The following is an 18,651-nucleotide window of genomic DNA, read 5'->3' on the forward strand; positions in this document are numbered from 1 at the left end:
ACTTTTTCCAAGGGAGCAATGTGTGAGCAAATGGGTCAGAGTTCAGCTCCTGGGCCATCCATTAAAATCCATGTGGGCCAGGCGTGGTGGTTCGTGCCTATAATCCCAACACTTTGGCAGGCTGAGGCAGGAGGATTGCATGAGCCCAGGAGTTCAAGACCAGACTTGAAAACATAGCAAGACCACATCTCTACAAAAAAAAAAAAAAAAAAAAAAGTTAGCCAGGCACGATGGATGGGCCTGCAGTCCAGGTACTCAAGAGGCTGGGGCAGGTGGATCCCTTCAGCCCAGGAGTTTTAGGTTGCAGTGAGCTATGATCATGCCACTGCAATCCAACCTGCGCAACAGAGTGAGATCCCATCTCAAAAAAAAAAAATCCACATGAATAATGACACTGTCTCTACATATATAGAGAGAGAATATATATAGAATATCTATATAGAGAATATATATAGAATATATACAGAATATCTATATATAGAATATCTATAGAATATATATTCAATACCCTGTTTATTTTTTATAGCTTTGGCTAAGCTTTTCAATGTTATTCAATAAAAACACATTGTTCATATTTTAGTTATTGCTGCAATAATGCTGTGTAATAAACCAAATCAAACTCAGTTGCTTACAGAAATAAGCATTCATTCTCATGCTCAAGCGTCTGCAGGTCAACTGCAGTACAGATGACTTAAACTGGGCTTAGCTGAGTGACTCTGCTTCTGGCTTGGGTTCAGCCTACAGCTAGGTTCAGGTTTCTTCAGTATGTATTTGTTCTTTCTGAGGCATGCTCTCCTCATAGCATGCCACTAAGAATGCCAAATTAAGAACCAAGCATATCTAAGGCTTCCACTCACATCATGACTACTAACATTACATTGGGTAAAACAAGTCACAGGGCAACATCTAACATCATGAGGTTGGTGAAGCAGACCCCACCTATAGTGGGAGGGGAAGAGGAGTGAATGCTTGCTGAACAATTACCCAAATTATCACAGTTTATTTAACTTTATAGACACCATCTCACAAATCCTTGGTGCAATTAGTTGATTGAAAACATTCTCCCTTCATTTTTAATTGGGAAAAATTTCCAGATTAGAAATGCATAATTGCATAAATGTAATTGTCCTAAATTATGGCCACAATTGCATAAATATAATATAGGACAGGAAAAACAAGTAATATTTCTCAATAATTCAGTGACACAAAACACCTGATGAATGGGAGATATATTTGTTTTTCTTTTAGTTATTTGCTAGCAAACATGAATAAAGGACTTCAAAGAGGGTTCAAAAAAGTTACCAGAAAATAAACCACATGACTAGAGAACTACCATTAAACAACTAAAGATGGATTAAAGACCTAAATCTAAGACCTGCAACTATAAAAATACTAGAAGAAAACCTAGGGTAATCTCTTCTAGACATTGGTCTAAGCAAAGAATTCCTGACTAACACCTCAAAAGCACAAGCAACAAAAACAAAAAATAGACAAATAGGACTTAAGCAACCTTGAAAGCTTCTGCACAACAAAAGAAACAATCAACAGGGTAAACAGACAACCTGCAGAATGGGAGAAAATATTTGCAAACTACGCAAACAACAGGGGAGTAATATTCATATTTTACAAGGAACTCAAACAACTCACCATAAAAAAACCCCCAAATAACCCCATTAAAATTGATAAAATTCAATTTAAAAATTAGCATAAGGATATGAATAGACATTTTTCTTTTTTTCTAAACAAAATGTTAACATCTTTAATCATAAATGAACTCTTCAGAAATCAGTACAAAGAGACTAACATTACAAAGGAAGTGAAAATAAAAGGAACAGAGGAAAATGGAATAGCACACATGAGTTATAAGGCTATATGAAGATGATATAGTTAACATTAATAGCTGAGAAAGCAATTTCATTATAAATTACATTATTGATCCTTACAAATATTGATTGATATCTGACATTTTTCAAAATAAGACACACAAATGACCAATAAGATCATGAAAACAGGTTCAACATCACTAATCATCAGAAAAATGCAAATTAAAGCCACAATGAGACATCATCTTAACAGTCAGAATGACTATTATTTAAAAGTCAAGGCCAGGCATGGTGGCTCACGCCTGTAATCCCAGCACTTTGGGAGACTGAGGCAGGTATATGACCTGGAGTCAGGAGTTCGAAACCAGCCTGGCCAACATGGTGGAACCCCATTTCTGTGAAAAAAAATACTAAAATTAGCCAGGCATGGTGGCGGGTGCCTGTAATTTCAGCTTCTCAGGAGGCTTGGGCAAGAGAATCGCTTGAACCCAGGAGGCGGAGGTTGCAGTGGGCCGAGATTGTACCACTGTACTCCAGCCTGGGTGACAGAGTGAGACTCTGTCTCAAGAAAAAAAAAAAGCCAGAAAACAACAGATGGTGGTGAGGATATGGAGAAAAGGGAACTCTCATATACTGTTGGTGGAAATGTAAATTAGTACAACCTCTATAGAAAATAGTATAACGATTTCTAAAAAAACTAAAAATAGGACTACCATCCAATCCAGTAATTCCAGTGTTGGGTATCTATACAAAGGAAAAGAAATCATTATGTAAAAAAGATACCGGCACTTGTATGTTTATTGCAACAATATTCACAATAACAAAGATATAGGATCAACCTTGTGTCTATCAACGGATGATTGGATAAAGAAAATATGGTGGATATATACACAATAGAATACTATTCAACCATAAGAAATAATGAGATCATGTCTTTTTCAACAACATGCATGGAACTGGACATCATTATCTTCAGTGAAACAATTCAGAAACAGAGAATCATATACCACATATTCTCATTTGTAAGTGGGAGCTAAATAATGTGTACACATGGACATAAAGTGTGAAACAATAGACTTTGGAGAATCAGAAGGGTGGATGGGGGTGAGGGATGAGAAATTACTTAACAGGTATAATACACATTATTTGAGTAATGGATACACTAAAAGCCTAGACTTCACCACTATACAATATATTCATGTAACAAAACTACACTTGTACCCCTTAAATTTATACCAAAAAAGAGTAGGCAGTCTCTATTCTTATGTCAACTTTCCTTTTGTCTCCTGCAAAGCATACTTCCTTTGGTGACTTGAGCCATGTTTATGGCATTATAGATGCCCTACATTATACTCACCTTGCGAGTCCATGCCAATTTCACTACACAGTCTGTTCTTTTCTGTCTCTATAGCTTTATCTCTGTTGTTTACTCTGCCTAAAATGTTTTCTTAGGGATCATTTTTCAAGGTTCAGCTCAGATTGCCACCTTCTCCATGAAGCCTTCTAATGGAAATGAACATTAGTTTCTATGAGTGCCCATTGTATTTATTTGCACAATCTTGATAGCACTCTGCAGACATTGCCTCATTGTTTGTTCTGGAGCCTCAGTCCATGCCAAAGGAAGACAAAAGTATTAGGAAACAGCAAATTCATGTAGTAGAGGATGAGGAAGCCAGCAGCAGTAAGGGAATGAAACTGATGTGCGGAAAGAAGGTCAAGGTGGGCTGGTTCCCAGAACTTTCTGTTTTTTCTGTCTCTCCGTGGGCACCTTTACAAGAATCCCCACAGGCACATCTTTTAAAACAAACTTGAGTGGGTTTGTGGCCCAGGCAATAAATTTAAGTAGAAAAGTTGTGTAAAATACCAATGAGGGAAGAGAATAGGGTCTGGAAGCAGGGAACCTAAGACCAATTCACGCTATCTTCCTAGAACTAAATTAAAAGGAAAATCCCGACTTTCCACACTTAACTGACAAAAGGACCAGAGGCTAGGCTACTCCCTTTGCCACCCCGCTGCCTTTCTGCATGGCAGATGGAAAACTGAAAGTACCTCTGATTGGTACTCCTACGCAAACCAATCAGACTTTTGCACAGGAGTGCCACTTTGTAGCTTCATTTCAGCCTCTGATTGGTTGCTTTTCACAAACAATCAGACTGATTGTGGGCCGCCACTTCATTTGTATGAGGTGAACACCAAGTGGCCAATGGGAAACCTCTTGCGGATATTTGGACCCCAGAAAAATCTGCAACTGGGCTCTTGGGCCCCTGTGCTTGGGCCTGCTCCCACACCGTGGAGTGTACTTTCACTTTCAATAAATCTGCTTCTGTTGCTTCATTGTTTCCTTGTTTTGTTTGTGAGTTTTGTTCAATTCTTTGTTCAAGACACCAAAAATCTGGACATCCTCCACTGGCAGCATGTATACTGCGTGAGGTATGCTCTTTATTGGTTTTAAAAACATTTTTATCATGCCAAGGGGAAATGAATAAGAAAGCAGGTGAAGAACTTTGCAAGTTTCTTCTTTTCAAAGCAGCATTCATGGCAGGGTGCAGTGGCTCACAACTGCAATCCCCATACTTTGCCTGCCAATGTGGACAGATTGCTTGAGTCCAGGAGTTTGAGACCAGCCTGGGAAACATGGCAAAACCCCATCTCTACTAAAAGAAAAAATGCAAAAAAAAAAAAAAAAAAGCCAGGCGTGGTGGCAGGTGCCTGTAACCCCAGCTACTCAGGAGGCCGAGGAGGAAGAATTGCTTGAACCCAGGAGGCAGAGGTTTCAGTGAGCCAATATTGTGCCACTGCACTCCAACCTGGGTGACAGAGGGAGAAAAAAAAAAGTAGCTTTCATCCTTCCTTCCAGTATTCCATCTCTTTTTTCTCATCACACGTAGAGTCTGGAAGCACCAAAAATGAAAGAAATGAGGAAAACTGTAGTGGTACTCCCGGAACAAAATTTACCAAACCTTTGTCAGAGGGAAATTTAGTATACAAAAGTGTCTTATAAAGCAAAGGTGGGGATGGGGACGGGTGACTGACTAACCCTAATTTAAATCCAGGCGTGTTTAGTCACAGTACCTGAGGACTGACTATAGTATAGTTCCATGAGGCCAAGATTATTAAGCCCATTTTATAACAGAAGAAACTGAGTCACAGAGAAATTAATTGGCTGAAAGGTCAACACGAGTAAGTGACAGAGACAGAGTCTATACAATTTGGTATGTGTCGAGTGACTGTGCTCTTCCTGGACACCTATCCACAGTCATGGTCACTATCAAACTTTGACCAAGAGTGAAAGCTGAATGAACCATAAACTTTGCAACATAAGGAATTAGAAAGAACTGAGGAATGGACTGGGCGCAGTGGCTCACGCCTGTAATTCCAACACTTTGGGAGGCAGAAGTGGGCAGATCACCTGAGGTCAGGAGTTTGAGACCAGCCCTATCAACATGCCAAAACCCCATTTCTACTAAAAATATAAAAATTAGCCGGTCATGGTGGTGTATGCCTATAATGCCAGCTACTCGGGAGGATGAGGCAGAAGAATTGCCTGAACCTGGAGGTGGAGGTTGCAGTGAGCAGAGATTGCGCCACTGCACTCCTGCTTGGGCAACAGAATGAGATTCCATCCCCCCTCCCCTAAAAAGGAAATGAAGAATCATCAGGTAAAACTTTAATCTCTCCAATATTGGTAGCAAATATTAAAGTTTTGCTACTAACTTCAGTTAGCGACAAATTCGTCACTATAAAAATAAACAATAACATAAAATTATAAATTCACAAGGAGTTTCAAAGATAATACAGAGGTCCCAGTGCCTTTCGCCTAGTTTCCCCTAGAGGTTACATTTTAGGTAAATATAGTATAGTATCAAAACCAAGAATGTGACATTGGTACAATGTGTCTATACAGTTCTACATCAATTTATCACAAATGTAGATTCACATAGCTATTGCCTCAATCAAAATACAGAACTATTCCATCACTACAAAGTTCTTCCCTCAGACTACCTCTTTACGGTCATACCCACCCCGTCACCCCCTCACTCTTCCCAGCCCTTGCAACCATCAATCAGTTTTCCATCTCTTTTTTTATTTTAGGGAATGTTACATAAATATATACAATTGACCCTTAATAATGTGAGAGTTAGGGGTGCCAATCTCCCAAGAAGTAAAAAATGTAAGTATTAACTTTTGACTCCCCAAAAATGTATCTACTAATAGCATAGTGTTGACCAGAAGGCTTACTGATAACATAAACAGTTGATTAACACACATTTAGTATGTTCTATGTATTATCTAGTGTATTCTTACAATAAAGTGAGCTAGAGAAAGATAATGTATTAAGAAAATCAGAAGGAAGAGAAAATATATTTACTATTCATTAAGTGGAAGTGGATCATCATGAAGGTCTTCATTCTCATCCTCTTCACATTGAGTAGGCTGAAGAGGAAGAGGAAGAGGAGGACTTGGTCTTGCTGTTTCTGGAGTGGCAGAGGCAGAAGAAAACCTGCATATAAGTAGACCAACGTAGTTCAAACACGTGTTGCTCAAGGTCAACTGTAAAGAATCATACAGTATATGACTTATTAGGATTGCTTTTTCACTTACTATAATGCCCTTGAAATCTATCCAAGTTGTATGTGCATCAATAGTTCCTTATTTCTTGCTGAGTAGTACTTCATGGTATTGGTGGTAACCTGTGATACTATTCCATGGAAACTATTTAACCACTAACCTATTGAGAGACATTTTGGTTGTTTCCTTTGGCTGTTGCAAATACTGCTGCTCTGAACAACTGTGTGCAGGTTTTTATGTACATATAAGTTATTATTTCTCTTGGATAAATGTATACAAGTTTTCAGCATACAAGTCCTGTACATCCCTTTGTTAAATTTACACCTTGGCATTTCTTTTCTTTTTTTTTTTTTTTGAGTGCTTGTAAGTGGTACTGTATTTTTAATTTTGTTTTCCATCTATTTATTGCCAGCATATAGAAATACAAATTAACTTTTGTGTGCTTATCTTATACCTTGCAAAGTGGCTGAATTTGCTAGAGTTTTAAGAGAGATTTTAAAATGTAGATTCCTTGATATTTTCATAGGATTTTCCTATGTAGAACAGTTTCATTTCTTTCTCATCTTTGTGCCTTTTATTTCTTTATCTTCCCTTATTGCACTGGCTACATTATCCAGGACAGGTTGAGTATCCCTTATACAAAATACTTTAGGCCAAAAGTATTTCAGATTTTGGATTTATTTTTTATTTTGCAATATTTGCATAATACTTTTCAATTGAACATCCCAAATCTGAACACTGGAAATCCAAAATGCTCAAATGAGCATTTCCTTTAAGTATCATGTTGGCATTCAACACGTTTCAAATTTTGGAGCATTTTGCATTTTGAATTCTCAGATTTAGGATGTACTAGGTTTAATAGCAGCGGTGTGAGAGGATATCCTTGCCTAGTTTCCAACCTTAGAAGGAAGAAGTTTTTTAAAATTAAGTAAGATATTAGTTGTGGGTGGTCTTTATCAAGTTGAAGAAGTTTCCCTCTGTTCTCATTTGCTTAATGTTTTCATCATAAATTGATATTGACATATTTTAAATGCTTTTTCTGCATTAAGTAATACAAACATGTACTTTCTCTTCGGGCTGTAAATACATTGGATCACACCTGATTGACTTCCAAATATTGAACCAGTCTTGTATTCCTGGAAGACTCATTTGGTCATGACGTATAATTACTTTCTTATACTGCTAAATTGTATTTCATATATTGCTAAATTATATTGACTAATACAATTTTGTTAAAAATTTTTCATCTGTATTCATTAGTGATATCAGTCTGTAGGTTTTTTGCACTGTCTCTGTCTGGTTTTGGTATCAGGGTAATAATGGTTTCATAGAATAAGTTAGGAAGTGTTCGCTCCTCTCGAAAGAGCAAAAGATTCTCTCCTTTCAATTGAGCAAAAGATTAGGCTTTTTCAGTTGGAAAGGATTATATGGAATAGGTGTTAACCTCTCTTGAAACATTTGGTAGAATTCTCCAGTAAAATCATCTGAGCATGGAAATTTTTCACTTTGGGGAGGATTTTCATGATGATTTCAATTTTCTTAATAATAATCAAGTTATTCAAAAATCTGTTCCGTATCAGGTGAGTTGTAGTAGTTTGGTTTTTGTTTTGTTTTTGAATAATTGGTTCATTTCATCAAAGGGGTCAATTTAATGTGTGTAGAGTTATTTGTAGAATTTTCTTATTATCCTTTTGATGTTTGTAGGATATGCAGTGATGTATCTTTAATTCCTAATAATGGTAATTTGTGTCTTTTCTCTTTTTTATTTTGCCAGTCTTGCTAGTAGTTTACCAATTTTATCTTTTCAAGAAGCAACACTTTCTTTTTTTTGAGACCAAGTCTGGCTCTGTCGCCCAGGCTGAAGTGCAGTGACGAAATCTCAGCTCATCGCAACATATGCCTCCTGAGTTCAAGCGACTCTCGTGCCTTAGGCTCCCACGTAGCTGGGATTACAGGCACACATGATTATGCCTGGTTAATTTTTGTATTTTTAGTAGGGATGGGGTTTCATCAGGTTGGTCAGGCTGGTCTCGAACTCTGAACCTCAAGTGATCTGCCCTCCTCGGCCTCCCAAAGTCCCGGGATTACAGGGAACACACCACCTCTCGCGGTCAAGAACCAGCATTTTTTTTTTTTATTGTTTTTCTGTTTTCAATGGTATTGATTTCTGCTTTTATCTTTTTTTTCTTCCTCTGTTTGCTTGGATTTTATGTATCTTTTTCTTTTTGATGTTTGATGAGATAGGAACTTAAATTATTGAGATTTTTCTATCTAAATGTAAGCATTTAGTGCTATACATGTTCCTCTCAGCACTACTTCAACTGTGTCTCACAAATATTGATATGTTGACTCATCTTTTTCATTTAGTTAATAGTATTTTTAAATTTCTCTTGAAACTTTCTCTTTGACCCATGGATTATCTAGAAACATGCTGTTTGTTTTCTAAGCGTTCTCGAATATTCCCATAATCTTTCTGTTATTGATTTTTAGTTTGATTCCATTGTGATCAGAAAACATATTCCATTGAATGTGTTGACATTTGGTCTATGACTCAGGATATGGTCCGTTTTGGTATATGTTCTGTGGGTACTTGAAAAGAATGTGTATTCTGCTGTTACTAGATGAAGTGTCCCATAAGTATTGATTAGATTCTTTGGGCTGATGGTATTGCTGAGTTTATCTATATCCTTGTTGATTTTTTGCAAGTTGTTATATAAGTTGTTGAGAAAGGAGTGTTGAAGTCCCCAAGTATAATTGTGGATTTGTCTATTTCTCCTTTCATTTCTCAGTTTTAGTTACACATATTCGCAGCTTTGTTGTGTGGTATATATACATTTGGGATTGCCGTATCTTCTTGGTGGATTGATCCTTTCATCATTATGTAATGTCTCTCTCTGTCTCTGGTAACTTTTTTTTTTTTTTTTGCTCTTAAGTTTACTTTATCTGATATTAACATAACCACTCTTGCCTTTTAAAATTAATGTTTGAATAATAAATATTTTTATCCTTTTTCTTTCAACCTATGTGTATCATATTTGAAGTCAGTTTCTTATAGACAGATTTTTGGATTATGTCTTAAAATCTGCTTGCCAATCTATTTCTTTTACTTAGTGTATTTAGACAATTTACATTTGACATAATTACTGATGTTTATACCTAAGTCCAGCATTTTATTTTTATTTTCTGTTTGTTCTCTCTACTTTTTGTTTTCTTTTTCCTGCTTTCCTATTAGTAACTTGAACATCTTTTAGAATTCAATTTTGATTTGTCTATAGTATTTTTGAGTTTGAGTATATCTCTGTATAGATTTTCTAGTTTTTTATAATGTTTAATTTTGGGTTCAACTTTGCTGGGCCATGATGATGCTCAGCTACTTAGGCAAACATTATTCTGGATGTTTCCATCCAGGTGTTTTGAGATGAGGTTTACATTTAAATAGGTAGACTTTCATTAAGGCAGACTGCTCTCCCAAATGTGGATGGGCCTCATCCAGCTAATTGAAAACCTGAATAGAACAAGAGACTGACCTCTGCAGAGCAAGAGAGAATCCTGCAACAGGCAGCCTTTGGACTCGAACTGCAAAATTTACTCTTTACTGGATCTCTTGATGGCACACCCTGTAAATTTTGGATTTGCTAGCCTCCATAAATTTGTGACACAGTTTCTAAAAATAAATCACTATTTGTTTATTTCTATATCTGCCTATCATCTATTCATCCATCTGTTGATTCTGTTCATCTGGAAAATCTTGACTAATACAGATATTATATTACCTTATAAGTATTGCATAAGTTACCTAAGTCTACTGGTGTCAACATTTTACCAGTTTGAATGAAGCAGCGAAACCCTACCTCCCTTTGTATCCCTTTGTCCTCTGCCATTGATAACACAATTGTCTTAAATGTATCCTCTAGATATGTTGAGACCACGTATTGTATTTACCCATGTTTTAGCTTGTTGCTGTATTCTTTCTTTCTTCCTGGTTTCCAAGACATTCATCATTTACTTTCTGTGTCAGGAACTTCCTTCAGTCCTTCTTTTAGGGTAGGTCTGCTGGTGACAAACTCTCTTAATTTTCCTTCATCTAAGAATTTCTTGATTTCTCCATTATCTCTGGAGGATATTTTACAATATTTCTCCCCTAGGTAATGTGTCATTTCTCTCTGGCCGTTTTCAAGAATTCTCGTTGTTTTCAGAGTTTTAACTATAATGAGTCTTGGTGTAGATTTCTTTGGGTTTATACCATTTGGAGATCACTTAGTTTCTTGAATCTCTAGGCTTTTTTTTTTCTTTTTCTTTCTTTCTTTTTTTTTTTTTTTGCCAAATTTGACAGATCTATAGCCATTACTTCTTTGAATATGTTTTCAGTCTCATGCTTTCTCTTCTTTTCCCCAAACACCAATGACAAACAATTTAGATCTTTTATTATAGTCTCACATGTCCCAGTAGCTCCGCTTTTTTTTGGCTATGTTCTGTCTATTGTTCAGCTTATGTAAATCTATTGTTCTGGTTTCAAGTTCAATGATCCTTTTCTTTGTCTTCTGCCCATCCACTGAGGTATTTTTTATCTCAGTGTTTATCATTTTTAGTTCTTTTTATATATATATACACTTTATGTTCTAGGGTACATGTGCACAACATACAGGTTTGTCATGTATGTTTACAGGTACCTCATTTTTAGTTCTAAAATTTCCATGTGGTTCTTCTTTACAACTTTTATTTTTGCTGTGAATTCTACTCCTTTCTGAGATTTTCTGTTCTTCAGTGTGTTTTGTTGCTTTTCTGAAGCATTTCTATAATGGCTACTTTAAAATTCTCATGAGATGATTCTGACATGTGTGTCATCTCAGTTTTGGCATGTGAAGTTTTTCTTTTTGCATTCAGTATGAAATCTTCCTGGTTCTTGGTATGACAATTGGTTTTTGACTGAAACGGACATTTTGGGTATCATCCTATAACCCCATCTCTACTAAAAATACAAAAATTAGCTGGGCACCGTGGCGGTGCCTGTAATCCCAGCTACTCAGGAGGCTGATGCAGGAGAATCACTTAAACCTTGCAGGCAAAGATTGCAGTGAGCCAAGATCATGCCACTGCACTCTAGACTGGGCAACAGAGCAAGACTCTGTCTCAAAGAATAAAAAAGACTGTGTCTTATTTAAATTTGTGTATTAGCAGGCCTCCTCTGACATTACTCCAAAGGGTGATGGGGCTCCTTCTTGTCATTGTCATGTGAGGGATTCTCCACTTAACCTCCATTATCAACCCAGAAGGCAAAGGGCTCCTCATTAGTGCTGTGTGCAAATGAGAGCTCAGGCTCCCCACTAGGCCTCTCCTGATACCTCCTTGCTAGGAGGAGCAAAGTGCCTCATTAGTGCTTCCCAGGTGGCTTCCACTGACACCACGAGGGGAGTGGCCTTCTTACTGTTGAGTTGTGGCTAAAGTCCTAATTGTCCACTACCTCCCATACCACCTCAGTGGGGAGGGCAAGAAGTGCCTCATTACCACAGGAATATAGTGGAAGTCCTGTGTCCCTGCTGGTCTCTGTTGACAGGAAGGGAGAAGGGAAATTCTTTACCACCCAGAGAGCATGAAAGTCCCAGCTTTCAAGCAAAGGATGAAGAATTAGGGAGCCTTGTTACAGCCTGACAAGGGTGGAAGTCTACGCCATCCACTTGGCCCTTATTGGTGGAATGGGGGTGGAGCACATTTGTTTTTGTGATGCTTGGCTGAAGTAGAACGATTATTTTCTAAAAGTTTTCTACTTTGTTTGGCTTCCCCTTTCCTGACCCTTTTGCTAAAGAGCACAAGATTTACTTGGGCTTTAAAAACAAAAAATTCAAATTTTATTTTAGATTCGGGGGTATGTGTGCAGGTTTGTTACATGGGTATATTTCATGATGCTGAAGATTGGAGTACAGATGATCCCATTACCCAGGTAGTGAGCATAACACCCAATAGTTAGTTTTTCAGCCCATGGCTCCTTCCCTGCTTCCCTACTCTAGTAGTCCCCATTGTCTATTGTTGCAATCTTTACATCAGTGCTTAGCTCCCACTTATAACTGAGAACATGCAGTGTTTGATTTTCTGTTCCTGCATTAATTCACTATAGAGAAAGGCCTCCAGCTGCATGCATGTTGCTGCAAAGAACATAATTTTGTTCTTTTAGTGGCTGCATAGTATTCCATGGTGTGTATTGCCACATTTTCTTTATTTGATCCACTGTTGATGGGCACCCAGTAATCAACCTAGGTGCCCATCAATGGTGATTGTCCATCAACAGTTGATTATTTTGTTATTGTGAATAGCACTACAATGAACATACGAGTACATGTGTCCTTTCTATAGAACTATGTATGAGACCAGTGACTTCTGGATTGCCAGTTTCTCTAGCACCTAGTCTGGGAGATACAAGGCAAAAAAGAAAGAAAACCTAGAGCATTTACCTTCATGTCATCCCTTGGGTGTCAACATCCCTAGCTGGGCTGCCTTCTTCTCCCCGCCTTTGAGTTTTCTTGTTTGTTTCGTACATGATGTCAAGGGTTTTTTATTACATTTTTTGGGAAGAATAGGAAAAAGTATATTTACTTCATCTTCCTGGAAGCAGAAGTCCTCTGAGCAATTTTAAAACATTGTTACATATCAAATGATAACATTTAACCCTTGTCATTCATCAGAATCTGAGGAATTCTTAAATAGTAGTAAAATATCTGTCAAGGGCTGAATTGTGTCCCTTCAAAACTCATATTAAAGTTTTAATCCCCGGTACCTCAAAATGTGACCATATTTGGAGTTGGGGTCTTTAAAGTGGTAATTAAATTAAAATGACATCATTAGGGTGGGTCTTAATCCAATATGCTTGGTGTCTTTATAAGAAGAGACAATTAGAACAGAGACACACCCAGAGGGAAGACCCTGTGAAGACACCGGGAGAAGGTGGTCATCTACAAGCCAAAGGGAGAGGTCCCAGAAGAAGCCAACCCTGCTGACGCCATAATTTTGGTCTTCTAGCAATTGTGAGATAATACATTTCTGTTGTTTAAGCCATCCAGTCTGTGATACTTAGTTATGGCAGACCTAGCAAACTGATACAATATCATAGCATTAAAACACAAGGTACTGATTTTACTTAATAATGAGGAAAAAAAATCTACATGATAAAAGTTAGGTACCTCATTTTTTTCTTATCCTTCCTTTTGACATAAACTAAAAATTCCCAATTGTAACATCCAGCATATGCTCCAAAAATGATTTACTTTCCTCCAGGAGCTATATTCTGAGAAAGTATTTAAAAGCTGAAAATCTGGAAAGTCTTCTGCTCTTGAATCTGTTCCATAGCATGCTGACTAGAACTCCTAAATTCATGAGAGAAATACCTGTCTGATGCAAAGACAGATGGTGCCAAGAAAGAAAAAAATTCTGGAAAATACATATATGTGAAAAATAGCCACATTGCACCATATATGAACCAAGTAAAGACAGAAAGTTAGATATAGGGACAGAAGAATGAAGGAAAGAAAGAAAAAAGAGAAGGAAAAAGAGAGTGTGGGAAAGAAATAAAAACGAAAGGGAGGAGGAAGAAGGGAAAGACATACTCTGAAAAAAGTGAGAGAGAAAAAGAATATTAAATCATTTTTCTTCACAAAACATTACTAATAAAAGTTCATGGAGTTCTTCCAGAATGGAAGTGTTTGTAAAGGTTGATAAAAATGTTTTGGAGAAAATGGCCAATGTGCAAAAGGAAAAATGCTGTGAATGTTTATAAAATGACACATTTGGTTTGCTCAGTTTATTTGCAGAAGTTCTCATAACAGCAATGCAGAGTAGAAAAAACAGTAAACAGAGAGGTAGAAGGAGATTTCAGATATGTTGACCTTTCAAAAATTGTAATGCATGGAACATCAGAGACTTTTCCTCTCAGTATTTGGTTTCAGTAATGTTGAGCCTTCCAAAGATTTGTACATATTGTTATCAATAACTGTTTAATTCTTATTACTGACAGATAACAACACATGGCCATCCTGTTCTCCAGAGAACTTCCTCAAGCAAGCGGGAACCACCTTGGGTGTTCAAGGTTCTCAAGTGCATCAACTCAGCAGAAAGTGAGAAAGTGAGTGTATCTGGAGAGCGTTGCATTAAGAGAGATGGAACATGAAACTAAATAAGGGTGAGTTTGCCAATATGGGGACATTCTCCCCTATCACAGGGATTAATATCTTGGTCAGGGCCTTGGGCGAGGGATAGCTCCAGGAAGCTCAGAAAAAGTAGTGGCCCACATTAAACAAAGATGCCAGATCTACCATGGTAAACTAGTGGAGGAAAGGATCAAAAGGCTCAGAGAAGTGGGCATGCTGGAATGGGTTTATATATAAAACTGGAAAACCCTGTAGGTGACCATGTTCAACTCCAGATACTTCTGAGCTTAAAGGAAATAAATTCAGAATTGAACCTCAGTCAGTACAACATTATCAAGTTCCCTCTTGATTGCGTCTTTCTCCTAGGAATGACACGAGATGAAGATGGGTTGGGGTGATGGGAATAGATGTACCCTCCCAGTGCCCTCTTCTTGTCCTAAGAGGTTTCCACTGAGATATATTGCTTACTAGCCTAGGCTTCAAGCTTTCAGATTATTGTCTCTATCATACAGTTTAGCACAATGAATCCACATTTTACTGGAAAAGGCCATTAAAATGTTGCTTTGTTTTCTTATGATATATCTGTTTGATAGCTAATTTTCTTCATATATTTAAACTGAAATGAAATATTGCACAACAGTGAGTGCAGAAGTAGATATGAGAATTCAGCTATCTACTGTCTAGCCAAACATTACAGAGATCTGTACAAATGTAATGCAATACCACTTTTTGCACTTTGGGGGAGGAGGGGTGGGAAGATTAGTTATTTTTTATAAACCTATGTTATCTAGGCTAACATGCATTATTTTTATTATTGATTTTTTTTAGACTAAGTCTCGCTATGCTATCGCCAGGCTGAAGTGCAGCGGTGCGATCTGGACTCACTGAGACCTCCGCCTCCTGGGTTCAAGCGATTCTCCTGCTTCATCCTCCAGAGTAGCTGGGACTACAGGCGCCTGCCACCATGCCCAGCTACTTTTTGTATTTCTAGTAGAGACGGGGTTTCACCATGTTGGCCAGGATGGTCTCTATCTCCTGACCTTGTGATCCTCCCACCTCGGCCTCCCAAAGTGCTGGGATTACAGGCATGAGCCACTGTGCCTGGCCTATTGTTGATAATTTAAAATTCATTCAAATAATAAATAAAAGGTTAAAGTAAAAAGTGCCTCATTTTTAACTTATAACACAGTAAATAATATAGGTAGCTACAACCCACATTAATGAATGAGGACCCACTTTGGGGTCCTCAATAATCTTTTAGAGTGTAAAGGTTTCTTAAGACCAAAAAGCTTGAGAACCACCTATCGGGAGGATATTTATCAGGGTCCTATTCCTTGCATAGACAAGCTGAAACAAACAAAATCTTGAGCAAGGAAACATAGACTCTGAAAATGAAGGGAATGGCATCCCTTTGAGTCAGTAGCATCCTGACGAGGCAGCTCAATGCCATGAGCCCATGTGTGCATCCTGTGAGCTTCTCCAGTTCTTGCCCATTCTCAGGCCCAGCTTTCCTGAATAAATTTCATATCTTTCCAATAAATTGACTTTGCTTAAGTTCAATGGGGTTAATTTCTGTTGACTGCAATCAAATCATGCTAATGGACCCAATGTTTAATAATATCATTTTTAAAGTTGTGTCTGAAATCTTTCATTTATAGTCCAAACTCTATTTTGAGTTATTTCCTCAAACTCAAGTAGGAAAGTTGTTGTGGGGGGGCCACAATAACGAATGGGAAATTTAATTGGAAAATCCGATTCTGCCCTCCCTGGGCTACTTTAAATCACTAATGAACTGTAAGTTCACTAGGTACCACCTCCTTTTCTGATTACATGCTGACTGACAAACCAGTCATTAAAGATCTACTTATCCCTCTATCCCAGAGTCAGGGTGTCTGTTGCATTTTATCTTCAAAGTGTGTTGCGTATGTAATAATCTACACAACAAGTATGAGTATTGCTGGAAATGTCATTAGCCCCATTTTAGAAAGTACAGCAATTAAATCTCTGCCCTTAGGTCCTCAAGGGAATACACGTTAAAAGATCCTGGCTACAAACCTTACATCACTCAACATAATCATGGCTCCTGGAATAAACATGAACATTCAGTAACAACAGAGAAGGAATTTGAAAACAAACTTACTGAATAAATTTTCTATCAGATCTTATTTTAATACAATAGACAATTTGTGTTACAAATTTATTTCACTTCCCTGAAAGATAAATTTTATATTTCTCCTTTCTGACATGGTTATCTAATTTCTTTTTATCTTTTTCTGGGAGAATACATTCCCTGGGAATCCATATTTACTATCTTTGGTAAATGTAGTTCTCAGGCCCTAGTTTTGATAAAAGATTGATGAAATCTGAGAGTCAAAACACTTAATATCTAGAATGAGCAAGAATACAATCCTCCTACACACACCCTTTGTAAGCATATATCTGAAGGATTTGCATTCACTCGTGGTTATGACATATTTAGAACATATATGAAATAGAGAAAATTGACCAGGTTGATGAATCAGATCAAGATCAGATATTTTATAGAGACATTTGGGATGTTTAGCCTACAGAAATGTGAACTAGGGGGCATGATGGTAGTTTTCTTCAAGTAGTTAAATAAAAGAGACATTAGACCTTACCAATTTATCACCAGTTTGGGAAATGTACTGGCATAGGTCAGTTTTCTGAAGGTAGCGAATTCTCCACTATTAGGACTGTGCGAGTTAGGCATGCCCTAGGCACACGGCCTTTTTTTTTTTTTTTTTCATTCTGAGATGCTTTGACTTCATAACTCTTTTTGTTTTTTTACTTAAATAGCTTCCACAGCTGAATCTGAAACTCTTACTTTAAGTTAATGGGAGTCTAACTCTAAGTTGTATGGAATCTACATCATACAAAATAATTTGGGGTTAAAAGCCAATAATCTACAAAGATAAAAAAACTCTAAGTATGTGTCTTATTTGTAATGGTATTAAAAAACATAGTAATGCTGTCCTCAGACATTTAAGAGTACTGGGGAAAGTATGCAGAATGAAATAAATTAAGTTTTAAGTTTAAAATAGTGGTACTAGAAATTTAAAAAGCCAACGGAGCAAACGAGTCCTCTTAACTTGAAGTGAGGGCCCAAAATAGGCTTTAGGAAAAAGAAAAATATTTTATTTTCATTAACTTTAATTAAGAGCATGTTATAGATTTAATAGAGAAGGGAAAGAGAACAGAAAGAATGGATGAGTGGGAGAGGCAGTTTTTAATTAATCTATCAATGAAAATGGAGTGTCTCTACCATTGTAAGAAGCCCCCCGTCTAAACAGATGCTGCCTTCACTTTCGGACATTAAAACGTGCCGCGCCAGTGGCTAGGCTACGGCTTCCACGAGCCTGCACATCTTTAAGAGGCAGCCCCCTGGATAAAAGCATTTGATTTTCTTTTTAACAAACGAAAGTTATTTTTAAGACAAATTATGTGCAATTTTTAAAATGTGTCTGTTGCCATATGCTAGAGGCTATATATCTAGGAATATGTATTTGCATATCTATATGATCCCACTTTTTTAAAAAAAAGTGTATAGAGATTTCACACTGATGGTTACCAAAGATTTATTTTTCTGTAGAATTTGGAGAATCCATTCCAGACATTTCTTGGAGGGATGTATTCAAAGGTAATTTTAAATATTAAGTGATTTTTTTCAAACTAAATGTGATAAAATTGAGAGTACATTCAAATTAATTATAATAAAAATTCCCTTTAGCAAAAGGATAAAAACATAGATTAAAACGTATCTAGGGAGGCTTGATCATTAGGATTAAAGCCAAGCCAAAATTAAGGCTATCTGGCCAATAACATTAAAAAAATTTTTTAAACGCATCTATAAAAATCCAGATAAGTTTTTAAGTATCTTCCTATAAAAATATAAGAAACAGCAGATGAATTAATGGGGGAAAATGAACTAATATTCAGTTGTTAGCTAAGACTGATTTTTCAAAGAGGTATAGATTATTTTTGAAAGAATATTGTCCAAAAATTAATATTTAAGAACTATAGTAGATTGATCAAGCTCTGTTCCACTTTTGGAGCAATGGTGGCATGACTAAGCTTGCTATTGACCAAAGTAGAATGACTCATTT

Source organism: Trachypithecus francoisi, unplaced genomic scaffold, assembly GCF_009764315.1.
Source record: "Trachypithecus francoisi isolate TF-2019V2 unplaced genomic scaffold, Tfra_2.0 Lachesis_group7, whole genome shotgun sequence".
In the NCBI taxonomy this organism is placed as follows: domain Eukaryota; kingdom Metazoa; phylum Chordata; class Mammalia; order Primates; family Cercopithecidae; genus Trachypithecus; species Trachypithecus francoisi.